At 61.8% G+C, this 14,614-nt stretch overlaps 1 long non-coding RNA gene across 1 annotated transcript in view; it reads right to left on the bottom strand.

Annotated features, from left to right (window-relative positions):
- Window positions 1-63: 63 nt before the first annotated feature.
- LOC121280844 overlaps window positions 64-14,614 on the bottom strand; it is a 51,314-nt gene continuing 36,763 nt past the window's right edge. The window contains exon 2 of the long non-coding RNA XR_005943721.1: window positions 64-3,757. This is a non-coding gene — a long non-coding RNA (uncharacterized LOC121280844). The remainder of the gene's footprint in view (window positions 3,758-14,614) is intronic.

Genomic DNA, 14,614 nt, shown 5'->3' on the forward strand with positions numbered 1-14,614 from the left:
ATAAATTGAGGTTGTTTGGTTTTCAAAAGGACATGATAAGATTTTTACAACTGGCAAGATAAATAAGGCAAAGTTATTAAGTTTATTTTTACCAAAAATGCTGGCCACAATGACAACATGAAAGATTTTTACATTCTGGGAAAAGTAACTTTCAAAGACAGGTTGAAACAACGGGATATACAGATCAAAAGGGAGGAAATATATTTAACGAAAGATGGAAAGCTGTGTGGGGAGTGGCCTTGTGAGATCTCGAAAGGTGCACTCTGAAACAGACCTGTGGAAAAAGCCTCTAGCCACCTTGGAGAAGTTTGCTGTTCCAGTCACCAAGGTTTTGTTAAAAGCTTTTGGAATTCCATTGCTGAGTAAAAGGGAGGAAGGAGCTGTGAAATACCTCCCTTATAGCAACAGTGGGTGCTTGTGGTAATATTGTTAGATCTTTTATAGATGATGAATCTATCTGGAGTTTTCCCTGAAAGGGGCGTGTAGCTGGAAGTTTAGTTAAGTAGAAATCTTATGAAAACTGTTATAAAACTAAAAGTAACTGTGTAACTGTAGATGTGTGTTTATTAACAAAAGAAAATAAAACATAAATGGTTTAATTTAATCTTTAAAATCTCTATCAGTGGTACTGACCTCAATACTTCTGACTTGAGTGCACAAACCTTCTCGTAATAAATACAAATTGCAAAATTGTTGTGATAGCATGGCCAAGTTTCCCTTTGGGATTTGGTCAGCCTGGCAAATACCACCTACAATATCAATAACATTCCATCATATTATAAAGCTCTGAATAGCAATGCAGAAATACTATCTTGATTAACTAGATTAGAACTACCACCCACCCCGACTAACACTTCAAAGGACCTACAAACTCATGTAAACACATAATTCCGGGCATCCCACTCAAATGGCCATAAGTCACTGCAATTGTCCCACTGCTGGACATCATCCTGTCCCACCCATTTCTGAATACAAAACCCAACACATGCCAGGAATGTCGGTAACCAGAGGAAATTGTCAAAAGAACCAGAAGGTAAATTATTTTATGCAGCAAGGTATTGTGACCAAGAATACATTGCCTTGAAAGGGTGGTAGAAGTCAATTCAATTGAACAAGTAAAAGGGAAATGCATAAGAAGGAAAAAAAATTACAGGGCTGTGGGGAAATGGCATGGAGATTGGGACTAATTGGATAACTCTTTCAAAGAGCTGGAACCCACATGTTGGACCGAATGCCCTCCTTCAGTGCTGTACAATTCTCTAATTCTAGGACTCACGTAGCTCCAGCTCCTTAAATTGTTTGGAAAACAATTACTGCACTTGAATAACTGTCAATACTTTCACAAAAATTGCCTGTTATAAATAAAATTGAGCAAATCCTTGGAGCAGAGGAAGTTAAGGAGAGATCTAATAAGGGTATTCAAAGTTATGAGGGGTTTTGAGAGCGCAAGTAGGGAGAAACTGTTTCCTCTGGCAAAGTGATTGGTAACCAGATGTTATAGATCTAAAATAATTGGCAGAAAAGGGAAAACAAAGAGAAATTATTTCACATGGAAGGTTGTTAATGTCTGGAATGCACTACCTGAGAGGGTGTTGGAATGATCTCTACAGGAACTGTTAGAAGGGAATTCGACATGACTTGAAGAGGACTAATTTGCATGGTTATGTGTAAAAAAGCTGTGACATGGGTCTAAGTTAGACAGCTCTTTCAAAAAACTGACACAGGCAGGACGGCTGTATGGCTGTTTCACTGCTGTAAGATTCTAAACCCCAAACGTATTGAGACTGATTTAGAGGAACACCCATTGAACCAAAACTGTAAAGTCTGCTTAACAAAATATGCAAAAGAGAAAATAGTGACAGAAGGCTGCATGGGGTACCAAATGAGCCATTGTGATTCTCCGCAGATGATACTCCTTAGGTATCAACTGTGAATCAATGGTAGCACTCTCTTCTGACTTAAAAGGTTTAAGTCCTAAGCACAAAATCTAGTCTGACACTTCACTGCTTTATTGAGGGGGTGCTACACTGTTGGTGGTGCCGCCTTTCAGATAAGATGTTAAATTGAGGCCCCGTCTGCCCTCTTAGGTGGGTGTATAGGATACCATGGCATTATTCAAACAGCAACAATGAAGTTCTCCCCAGTGTCCTGCCTAATATTTATCCCTCAACCAACCAAAAAACCTGGTCATTATTACATTGTTGTTTGTCAGACCTCGCTGTGCCGAAATTTTCTGCTACATTTCCCTACAGTTATTGGATTTTAAAAACACCTCATTGGCTTTAAGGTGCTTGGAATGTTGTGAAAACACTATATAAATTCAGATCTTTCTTTCTTACTTCAGCCCAAATCCCAATCATTTCTATCAATGTAATGCCATTTTGGGAAATCAAGCCTTTTGTGTGAAGGCACCTGAATGGAGAATGCACTTGTAGCTGAAATCAGCAACACAAGAGAGATGATTGCTTTTGAAGCTAAAGGGGAATATTAGGGCAATTTTTCCTTGTTAATTTTATCAGCAAAAAGGCTTACTTGCTGGGTGCCTATTGGAAATTGCTCTTGCCCCCACCCCAACCTCTTATCCCAGCTTCCAATCTCCCCTAGTCCTGAGCAGGACTGTCTTTTTATTTTATTCGTTCATGGGATGTGGACTTCGCTGGCTGGGCCAGCATTTATTGCCCATCCCTAGTTGCCCTTGAGAAGGTGGTGCTGAGCTGCCTTCTTGGACTGCTGCAGTCCATGTGGTGTGGGTACACCCACAGTGCCACGACAATAAATTAGGAAAATCAGCCCTGACTCATTTGCATTTCTCAAAAGGTCCGTCCAAGACTGTGATATTAATCGGATATTTTTGAAAAATGACCAGTTATGAGGATGTAATACAGTTTTTATGATGTTCATATTCCTTCATACTGAAAAATGACAATTCATCCATGTAGTTTTCTTCCTTTTCATATATTTATGACTCGTACTTCACTCAATGTTGCATTAGACATTCACTTTTAATGTGTGCATAGGTTGTAAATGCCTGCTACTTCTCAGTTCTCAGCTGTCTCACTTGGCCTTTCTCTTTCATGTTTTGGTGTTCTGAATCTTGATTATACAGGTTGTAATATTCAGTCCGACAGACACAGTCTATTAAGGTTTGTGTTACTGCAGTAAAAGGTAAGGTGGAAAAGCTTTGAACTCAGAGGTTTGTCCTGTAATTATATTCATTTGTAGAAAGAATCCCGGTGCCACAATCAACATTTTTCAGCCGCTCCCACTGGCACTTTTTCTTTCCGAGTAAACATTGAACAAGGGTGCAAATTAAACGAGTACTGTGTTAACTCCTTATGTTCTCGGTCATAGTCCATTCGGTGTGATGAATTTGAAGGTCCCAGAAAGACATCACTTAAGCTCTTTTTAAAGAAAAGTGTAAATCCCATTATCCTGTGGAACCATGGGCCCACAAGCTTAGTGTTCTGTGGGAAGAGGGCCAAGAAATATAATCTCAATTGAGAGAAGCAGGTTACGTTGAAACGGAGAACTATGCTTGGGAAGTTAGTGCACAGATGAACTTCCCATTATGTGAATCTTCTCAATTAAATGAAAGTCCTCTAGTCTATCTGCCATCATCAGAGGACTATTGTCATGCAGCTTGATACTGAAGAACTCGGACAAGTTTGAACCAAGACATCTAAGATTCTTAATTCTTCAGAGACATGATCAATGGTTCTTTATTCAAGGGACATTCAGATCATCATTTTCCTTTATTCTGTTAAATAAATAAATGTTGGTACTTAAGATTAAAAAACTTCCTATGGACAAAAAATAATGCTCACTATTACACAGTAATGTAAACAGTACAAAAATAAGTTGATATCTTTTTGCTCTTCTGATTTTCTTTCCTTTCTTCCTTCTCTTTTGAAGACGATGACAATCTCTTTATCTCATTCCAACTGACCATATTTCAGAAGTGAGCTTGGCCAAAAAGTGTCAGCAGATTATTTGCCTATTTGAAGCATTGCATCTAAACAAGATTCTTTTCTGTCCACATGCATGATTGACATTGCCAGTCAAATCAGCCATTCTCCAGTATGGAAGGTGCTCAGTGCGATTTTTCCCTCATAGCCCAGGGAGATTGGGTCCAATTGCATTGTCCCATTGTCATCCAAGCTGAAATCAGCAAACTCAGTAGGAGACAGGAATTGAATGCAAAACCTATCTGATCTGAATAGTTCAGCTCCATGTCAGGCTTTCCATTTATGCTTCAGTTGTATAGAGCCTTGTCAGAACAGATCCGGAGTATTGGAATATTGGACACAACAATTTAGGAAGGAGATGTTTCAGGGCAAGTTCAGCAGAATGGTATCAGGGCTTAAAGGGGTAATTTATGAAGACAGGTTGCATAAACTTGTATTCCCTTGAGTTTAGAAGATTGTGCAACGATCTCACTGAGACATTAAAAATATTAACAGAATTTGATAGAGTAGATATGGAGAAACTATTTCCTCTGGAAAACAAGAACTCAGGAACATAATCTTAAAATTAAAGCTAGACTGCTGGGAGTGCAGGAAAATCAGGAAGCACCTTTTCATGTAAAGAGTATTGGGAATCTGGAACACTTCTAAATATTGTGGATTACGGTTCTCAATCTGGAATGACCAGAAGATACCTGGAATCAAGGTTTCATATCCTGAGTGCTGCCTCCAGCAGTCCAGGAGATGAGAAATTTAAATTTCTAGCCTCAGTGTGCCCACATTAAAGATGGACATTTATTTGAGATACCATAAATAATGAGTTAGCCTGCCATCAGGAATCAGAATCAGGTTAAATCTTATTCTTCTTTTAATTCGTTCATGGGATTTGGCATTGCTGGCTAAGCCAGCATTTATTGCCCATGCCTAATTGCCCTTGAGACGGTAGTGATGAACATTTTTTTTGAACTGCTGCAGTCCATGTGTTATGGGCAACCCACAGTGCTGTTAGAAAGGGAGTTCCAAGATTTTGACCCAGCGACAATGAAACTGGAACACTTTCTCACTTTTTCCATGCAGTTCGACATAAGCAACTGCTCCAAGTTGTCACCTGCAGAGAAACGCAGCCAGCTGGGGGTATTTGGAAATCTGGAGGAGGTGGATATCCCTGAAATCCCTGGAGGCTCTGAAATCATAGATTGCAAGGTGGGGTGTGGAAGAAAGGAATACTGGGAAATGGCTGAGGACACCACCATGAAGAACTCCTGCAGTGATGTCCTGGAACTGAGATGATTGACTTCCAACAACCACAACCACCTTCCTTTGTGCTAGGTATGACTTGAACCAGTGGAGAGTTTTCCCCCTGATTCCCATTGACTTCAGTTTTGCCAGGGATCCTTGATACCACACTCAGTCAAATGCTGCCTTGATGTCAAGGGCAGTCACTCTCACCTCACCTCGAGAGTTCAGCTCTTTTGTCCATGTTTGAACCAAGGCTGTAATGAGGGGATTTGGGATGGGGGGGATGGAGAGGGATGGGGATGGGGATGGAGGGATGGGGGGGGATGGGAATGGAGGGGGATGGGGGGAGATTGAGGGAGATGGAGGGAATGGGGAGAGGGATGGATGGGGATGGAGGGGGATGATGGGGATGGAGGGGGAATGGGGATGGAGATGGAGGGGATGGGGATGGATGGGGATGGGGATGATGGGGAGGGGGAGGATGGGGAGGGATGGGGATGGGGGGGCTAGGGAGGGGGATGGGGATGGAGGGGATGGGGATGGGGAGGACGGAGATGGAATTGATGGGAATGATGGGGAGGGAGGGGGATGGAGGGGAATGGGGATGGAGGGGAGGGGGATGGGGATGGGAGGGGAGGGGGGTGGAGGGGGGGATGGGGATGGAGGGGGTGGAAGGGGATGGAGGGGGGGCATGGGGATGGAGGGGGGGCATGGGGATGGAGGGGGGCATGGGGATGGAGGGGGGGAGGGGGATGGAGGGGGGAGGGGGATGGAGGGGGGAGGGGGGTGGAGGGGGGGATGGGGATGGAGGGGGTGGAAGGGGATGGAGGGGGTGGAAGGGGATGGAGGGGGGGCATGGGGATGGAGGGGGGCATGGGGATGGAGGGGGGCATGGGGATGGAGGGGGGGGAGGGGGGGACGGAGGGGGGGAGGGGGACGGAGGGGGGGAGGGGGACGGAGGGGGACGGGGACGGGGACGGAGGGGGACGGGGACGGAGGGGGACGGGGACGGAGGGGGACGGGGACGGAGGGGGACGGGGACGGAGGGGGACGGGGACGGAGGGGGACGGGGACGGAGGGGGACGGGGACGGAGGGGGACGGGGACGGAGGGGGACGGGGACGGAGGGGGACGGGGACGGAGGGGGGACGGGGACGGCAGGGGGGACGGGGACGGAGGGGGACGGGGAGGGCAGTGGGAACGGGGACGGAGGGGGACGGGAGGGCAGGGGGTGGAGACGGGAGGGCAGGGGGGAGGAGACGGGAGGGCAGGGGGGGAGGAGACGGGAGGGCAGGTGGATGGAGACGGGAGGGCAGGGGGATGGAGGACGGGCAGGGCAGGGGGGATGGAGACGGGAGGGCAGGGGGAGGAGACGGGAGGGCAGGGGGAGGGAGACGGGAGGGCAGGGGGAAGGAGACGGGAGGGCAGGGGGATGGAGACGGGAGGGCAGTGGGATGAGACGGGAGGGCAGGGGGATGGAGACGGGAGGGCAGGGGGATGGAGACGGGAGGGCAGGGGGATGGAGACGGGAGGGCAGGGGGATCGGAGACGGGAGGGCAGGGGGATCGGAGACGGGAGGGCAGGGGGACGGAGACGGGAGGGCAGGGGGACGGAGACGGGAGGGCAGGGGGAAGGAGACGGGAGGGCAGGGGGACGGAGACGGGAGGGCAGGGGGGACTGGAGACGGGAGGGCAGGGGGACGGAGACGGGAGGGCAGGGGGACGGAGACGGGAGGGCAGGGGGACGGAGACGGGAGGGCAGGGGGACTGGAGACGGGAGGGCAGGGGGACTGGAGACGGGAGGGCAGGGGGACTGGAGACGGGAGGGCAGGGGGATGGAGACGGGAGGGCAGGGGGACGGAGACGGGAGGGCAGGGGGACGGAGACGGGAGGGCAGGGGGACGGAGACGGGAGGGCAGGGGGATGGAGACGGGAGGGCAGGGGGACTGGAGACGGGAGGGCAGGGGGACTGGAGACGGGAGGGCAGGGGGATCGGAGACGGGAGGGCAGGGGGACGGAGACGGGAGGGCAGGGGGATGGAGACGGGAGGGCAGGGGGATGGAGACGGGAGGGCAGGGGGATGGAGACGGGAGGGCAGGGGGATGGAGACGGGAGGGCAGGGGGATGGAGACGGGAGGGCAGGGGGATGGAGACGGGAGGGCAGGGGGATGGAGACGGGAGGGCAGGGGGATGGAGACGGGAGGGCAGGGGGATGGAGACGGGAGGGCAGGGGGATGGAGACGGGAGGGCAGGGGGATGGAGACGGGAGGGCAGGGGGATGGAGACGGGAGGGCAGGGGGATGGAGACGGAGGGCAGGGGGATGGAGACGGGAGGGCAGGGGGATGGAGACGGGAGGGCAGGGGGATGGAGACGGGAGGGCAGGGGGATGGAGACGGGAGGGCAGGGGGATGGAGACGGGAGGGCAGGGGGATGGAGACGGGAGGGCAGGGGGATGGAGACGGGAGGGCAGGGGGATGGAGACGGGAGGGCAGGGGGATGGAGACGGGAGGGCAGGGGGATGGAGACGGGAGGGCAGGGGGACGGAGACGGGAGGGCAGGGGGACGGGAGACGGGGAGGGCAGGGGGGACGGAGACGGAGGGCAGGGGGACGGAGACGGGAGGGCAGGGGGACGGAGACGGGAGGGCAGGGGGACGGAGACGGGAGGGCAGGGGGACGGAGACGGGAGGGCAGGGGGACGGAGACGGGAGGGCAGGGGGACGGAGACGGGAGGGCAGGGGGACGGAGACGGGAGGGCAGGGGGACGGAGACGGGAGGGCAGGGGGACGGAGACGGGAGGGCAGGGGGACGGAGACGGGAGGGCAGGGGGACGGAGACGGGAGGGCAGGGGGACGGAGACGGGAGGGCAGGGGGGACGGAGACGGGAGGGCAGGGGGACGGAGACGGGAGGGCAGGGGGGACGGAGACGGGAGGGCAGGGGGGAACGGAGACGGGAGGGCAGGGGGACGGAGACGGGAGGGCAGGGGGGACGGAGACGGGAGGGCAGGGGGACGGAGACGGGAGGGCAGGGGGACGGAGACGGGAGGGCAGGGGGACGGAGACGGGAGGCAGGGGGACGGAGGACGGAGGCAGGGGGACGGAGACGGGAGGGCAGGGGGACGGAGACGGGAGGGCAGGGGGACGGAGACGGGAGGGCAGGGGGACGGAGACGGGAGGGCAGGGGGATGGAGACGGGAGGGCAGGGGGACGGAGACGGGAGGGCAGGGGGATGGAGACGGGAGGGCAGGGGGACGGAGACGGGAGGGCAGGGGGTTGGAGACGGGAGGGCAGGGGGGTGGAGACGGGAGGGGCAGGGGGTGGAGACGGGAGGGGCAGGGGGGTGGAGACGGGAGGGCAGGGGGGTGGAGACGGGAGGGGCAGGGGGTGGAGACGGGAGGGCAGGGGGGTGGAGACGGGAGGGCAGGGGGTGGAGACGGGAGGGCAGGGGGTGGAGACGGGAGGGCAGGGGGGTGGAGACGGGAGGGCAGGGGGGTTGGAGACGGGAGGGCAGGGGGTGGAGACGGGAGGGCAGGGGGGGTGGAGACGGGAGGGCAGGGGGATGGAGACGGGAGGGCAGGGGGATGGAGACGGGAGGGCAGGGGGATGGAGACGGGAGGGCAGGGGGATGGAGACGGGGAGGGCAGGGGGATGGAGACGGGAGGGCAGGGGGATGGAGACGGGAGGGCAGGGGGGATGGAGACGGGAGGGCAGGGGGATGGAGACGGGAGGGCAGGGGGATGGAGACGGGAGGGCAGGGGGATGGAGACGGGAGGGCAGGGGGATGGAGACGGGAGGGCAGGGGGATGGAGACGGAGGCAGGGGATGGAGACGGGAGGCAGGGGATGAGACGGAGTGGGCTGGGAGGAGACGGAGGGAGGGGGATGGGAGACGGGAGGGCAGGGGGATGGAGACGGAGGGCAGGGGGATGGAGACGGGAGGGCAGGGGGGATGGAGACGGGAGGGCAGGGGGATGGGACGGGAGGGAGGGCAGGGGGATGAGACGGGAGGGCCAGGGGGATGGAGACGGGAGGGCAGGGGGATGGAGACGGGAGGGCAGGGGGATGGAGAGGGAGGGCAGGGGGATGGAGACGGGGGGCAGGGGGTGGAGACGGGAGGGCAGGGGGATGGAGACGGGAGGGCAGGGGGATGGAGACGGGAGGGCAGGGGGATGGAACTGGGAGGGCAGGGGGGATGGAGACGTGAGGGGGGAGGGCCAGGGGGATGGAGAACGGGTGAGGGCAGGGGGATGGAGACGGGAGGGCAGGGGGGATGGAGACGGGGAGGGCAGGGGGGATGGAGACGGGAGGGCAGGGGGATGGAGACGGGAGGGCAGGGGGATGGAGACGGGAGGGCAGGGGGATGGAGACGGGAGGGCAGGGGATGGAGACGGGAGGGCAGGGGGATGGAGACGGGAGGGCAGGGGGATGGAGACGGGAGGGCAGGGGGATGGAGACGGGAGGGCAGGGGGATGGAGACGGGAGGGCAGGGGGATGGAGACGGGAGGGCAGGGGGATGGAGACGGGAGGGCAGGGGGATGGAGACGGGAGGGCAGGGGGATGGAGACGGGAGGGCAGGGGGATGGAGACGGGAGGGCAGGGGGATGGAGACGGGAGGGCAGGGGGGATGGAGACGGGAGGGCAGGGGGATGGAGACGGGAGGGCAGGGGGATGGAGACGGAGGGCAGGGGGATGGAGACGGGAGGGCAGGGGGATGGAGACGGGAGGGCAGGGGGATGGAGACGGAGGGCAGGGGGATGGAGACGGGAGGGCAGGGGGATGGAGAGACGGAGGGCAGGGGGATGGAGACGGGAGGGCAGGGGGTTGGAGACGGGAGGGCAGGGGGATGGAGACGGGAGGGCGGGTGGGATGGAGACGGGAGGGCAGGGGGATGGAGGGGAGGGCAGGGGGGATGGAGACGGTGAGGGCAGGGGGATGGAGACGGGAGGGCAGGGGGGATGGAGACGGGAGGGCAGGGGGGTGGAGACGGGAGGGCAGGGGGGGTGGAGACGGGAGGGGCAGGGGGGTGGAGACGGAGGGCAGGGGGGTGGAGACGGGAGGGCAGGGGGGTGGAGACGGGAGGGCAGGGGGGTGGAGACGGAGGGCAGGGGGGTGGAGACGGAGGGCAGGGGGTGGAGGACGGGAGGGCAGGGGGGTGGAGGCGGGGGGCAGGCAGGGGGTTGGAGACGGAGGGCAGGGGGGTGGTGACGGGAGGGCAGGGGGTGGAGACGGGGGGAGGGCAGGGGGTGGAGACGGGAGGGCAGGGGGGTGGAGAGGGAGGGCAGGGGGGATGGAGACGGGAGGAGCGGGGGGTGGAGACGGCGAGGGCAGGGGGATGGAGACGGGAGGGCAGGGGGATGGAGACGGGAGGGCAGGGGGTGGAGACGGGAGGGCAGGGGGATGGAGACGGGAGGGCAGGGGGGTGGAGACGGTGAGGGCAGGGGGATGGAGACGGGAGGGCAGGGGGGTGGAGACGGGAGGGCAGGGGGATGGAGACGGGAGGGCAGGGGGATGGAGCGGGAGGGCAGGGGGGTGGAGACGGGAGGGCAGGGGGGTGGAGACGGGAGGGCAGGGGGGTGGAGACGGGAGGGCAGGGGGGTGGAGACGGGAGGGCAGGGGGGTGGAGACGGGAGCGGCAGGGGGGTGGAGACGGGAGGGCAGGGGGGTGGAGACGGGAGGGCAGGGGGGTGGAGACGGCGAGGGCAGGGGGGTGGAGACGGGAGGGCAGGGGGGTGGAGACGGGAGGCAGGGGGTGGAGACGGGAGGGCAGGGGGTGGAGACGGGGAGGGCAGGGGGGTGGAGACGGGAGAGGGGAGGGGGATGGGGACGGGAGGGCAGGGGGGTGGAGACGGGAGGGCAGGGGGGTGGAGACGGGAGGGCAGGGGGGTGGAGACGGGAGGGCAGGGGGGTGGAGACGGGAGGGCAGGGGGGTGGAGACGGGAGGGCAGGGGGGTGGAGACGGGAGGGCAGGGGGGTGGAGACGGGAGGGCAGGGGGGTGGAGACGGGAGGGCAGGGGGGTGGAGACGGGAGGGCAGGGGGGTGGAGACGGGAGGGCGGGGGGGGGAGACGGGAGGGCAGGGGGGTGGAGACGGGAGGGCAGGGGGGTGGAGTCGGGAGGGCAGGGGGGTGGAGACGGGAGGGCAGGGGGGGTGGAGACGGGAGGGCAGGGGGGTGGAGACGGGAGGGCAGGGGGGTGGAGACGGGCGAGGGCAGGGGGGTGGAGACGGGAGGGCAGGGGGGTGGAGACGGGAGGGCAGGGGGGGTGGAGACGGGAGGGCAGGGGGGTGGAGACGGGAGGGCAGGGGGGTGGAGACGGGAGGGCAGGGGGGTGGAGACGGGCGGCAGGGGGGTGGAGACGGGAGGGCAGGGGGGTGGAGACGGGAGGGCAGGGGGGTGGAGACGGGAGGGCAGGGGGGTGGAGACGGGAGGGCAGGGGGGAGGGCAGGGTGGAGACGGGAGGGCAGGGGGTGGAGACGGAGGGCAGGGGGGTGGAGACGGGAGGGCAGGGGGGTGGAGACGGGAGGGCAGGGGGGTGGAGACGGGAGGGCAGGGGGGTGGAGACGGGAGGGCAGGGGGGTGGAGACGGGAGGGCAGGGGGGTGGAGACGGGAGGGCAGGGGGGGTGGAGACGGGAGGGCAGGGGGGTGGAGACGGAGGGCAGGGGGGTGGAGACGGAGAGGGCAGGGGGGTGGAGACGGGAGGGCAGGGGGGTGGAGACGGGAGGGCAGGGGGGTGGAGACGGGAGGGCAGGGGGGTGGAGACGGGAGGGCAGGGGGGTGGAGACGGGGAGGGCAGGGGGGGTGGAGACGGGAGGGCAGGGGGGAGGAGACGGGAGGGCAGGGGGGTGGAGAGGGAGGGCAGGGGGGTGGAGAGGGAGGGCAGGGGGGGTGGGAGACGGGAGGGCAGGGGGGTGGAGACGGGAGGGCAGGGGGTGGAGACGGGAGGGCAGGGGGGTGGAGTCGGAGGGCAGGGGGTGGAGCCGGGAGGGCAGGGGGGGGGTGGAGAACGGGAGGCAGGGGGGTGGAGACGGGAGGCGGGCAGGGGGGTGGAGACGGGAGGGCGGGGGGGTGGAGACGGGAGGGCAGGGGGGTGGAGACGGGAGGGCAGGGGGGTGGAGACGGGAGGGCAGGGGGGGTGGAGACGGAGGTGCAGGGGGGTGAAGACGGGAGGGCAGGGGGGTGGAAGACGGGAGGGCAGGGGGGTGGAGACGGGAGGGCAGGGGGGTGGAGACGGGGAGGCAGGGTGGGTGGAGACGGGAGGGCAGGGGGGTGGAGACGGGAGGGCAGGGGGGTGGAGACGGGAGGGCAGGGGGGTGGAGACGGGAGGGCAGGGGGGTGGAGACGGGAGGGCAGGGGGGGTGGAGACGGGAGGGCAGGGGGGTGGAGACGGGAGGGCAGGGGGGGTGGAGACGGGAGGGCAGGGGGTGGAGACGGGAGGGCAGGGGGGTGGAGAGGGAGGGCAGGGGGGTGGAGACGGGAGGGCAGGGGGGTGGAGACGGGAGGGCAGGGGGGTGGAGACGGGAGGGCAGGGGGGTGGAGACGGGAGGGCAGGGGGGTGGAGACGGGAGGGCAGGGGGGTGGAGACGGGAGGGCAGGGGGGTGGAGACGGGAGGGCAGGGGGGTGGAGACGGGAGGGCAGGGGGGTGGAGACGGGAGGGCAGGGGGGTGGAGACGGGAGGGCAGGGGGGTGGAGACGGGAGGGCAGGGGGGTGGAGAGGGAGGGCAGGGGGGTGGAGACGGGAGGGCAGGGGGGTGGAGACGGGAGGGCAGGGGGGTGGAGACGGGAGGGCAGGGGGGTGGAGACGGGAGGGCAGGGGGGTGGAGACGGGAGGGCAGGGGGGGTGGTGACGGGAGGGCAGGGGGGTGGAGACGGGAGGGCAGGGGGGTGGAGACGGAGGGCAGGGGGGTGGAGACGGGAGGGCAGGGGGGTGGAGACGGGAGGGCAGGGGGGTGGAGACGGGAGGGCAGGGGGTGGAGACGGGAGGGCAGGGGTGGTGGAGACGGGAGGGCAGGGGGGTGAGGACGGGAGGGCAGGGGGGTGGAGACGGGAGGGCAGGGGGGTGGAGACGGGTGAGGGCAGGGGGGTGGAGACGGGAGGGCTGGGGGGGGTGGAGACGGGAGGGCAGGGGGGTGGAGACGGGAGGGCAGGGGGGTGGAGACGGGAGGGCAGGGGGGGTGGAGACGGGAGGGCAGGGGGGTGGAGACGGGAGGGCAGGGGGGTGGAGGACGGGAGGGCAGGGGGATGGAGAGGGAGGGCAGGGGGGATGGAGTCGGGAGGGCAGGGGGATGGAGACGGGGAGGGCAGGGGGATGGAGACGGGAGGGCAGGGGGATGGAGACGGGAGGGGGCAGGGGGATGGAGACGGAGGGCAGGGGGTGGAGACGGGAGGGCAGGGGGATGGGACGGGAGGGCAGGGGGATGGAGACGGGAGGGCAGGGGGATGGAGACGGGAGGGCAGGGGAGATGGAGACGGGGGAGGGCAGGGGGATGGAGACGGGAGAGGCAGGGGGACGGAGACGGGAGGGCAGGGGGATGGAGACGGGAGGGCAGGGGGATGGAGACGGGAGGGAGGGGGATGGAGACGGGAGGGCAGGGGGATGGAGACGGGGGGGCAGGGGGGATGGAGACGGGAGGGCAGGGGGATGGAGACGGGGGCAGGGGGATGGAGACGGGAGGGCAGGGGGATGGAGACGGGAGGGCAGGGGGATGGAGACGGGAGGGCAGGGGGATGGAGACGGGAGGGCAGGGGGATGGAGACGGGAGGGGCAGGGGGATGGAGACGGGAGGGCAGGGGGATGGAGACGGGAGGGCCAGGGGATGGAGACGGGAGGTCAGGGGGATGGAGACGGGAGGGCAGGTGGATGGAGACGGGAGGGCAGGGGGATGGAGACGGGAGGGCAGGGGGATGAGACGGAGAGGGCAGGGGGATGGAGACGGAGAGGGCAGGGGGATGGAGAGGGAGGGCAGGGGATGGAGAGGGAGGGCAGGGGATGGAGACGGGAGGGCAGGGGGATGGAGACGGGAGGGCAGGGGGATGGAGACGGGAGGGCAGGGGGATGGAGACGGGAGGGCAGGGGGATGGAGACGGGAGGGCAGGGGGATGGAGAGGGGAGGGCAGGGGGGATGGAGACGGGAGGGCAGGGGGGGATGGAGACGGGAGGGCAGGGGGATGGAGACGGGAGGGCAGGGGGATGGAGACGGTGAGGGCAGGGGGATGGAGACGGGAGGGCCAGGGGATGGAGACGGGAGGGCAGGGGGATGGAGACGGGAGGGCAGGGGGATGGAGACGGGGAGGGCAGGGGGATGGAGACGGGAGGGCAGGGGGATGGAGACGGAGAGGGCAGGGGGATGGAGACGGGAGGGCAAGGGGGGGAATGGAGACGGGAGGGCAGGGGGATGGGACGCGGAGAGGGCAGGGGGA

This window comes from Carcharodon carcharias, chromosome 8 (assembly GCF_017639515.1).
Source record: "Carcharodon carcharias isolate sCarCar2 chromosome 8, sCarCar2.pri, whole genome shotgun sequence".
NCBI lineage: Eukaryota > Metazoa > Chordata > Chondrichthyes > Lamniformes > Lamnidae > Carcharodon > Carcharodon carcharias.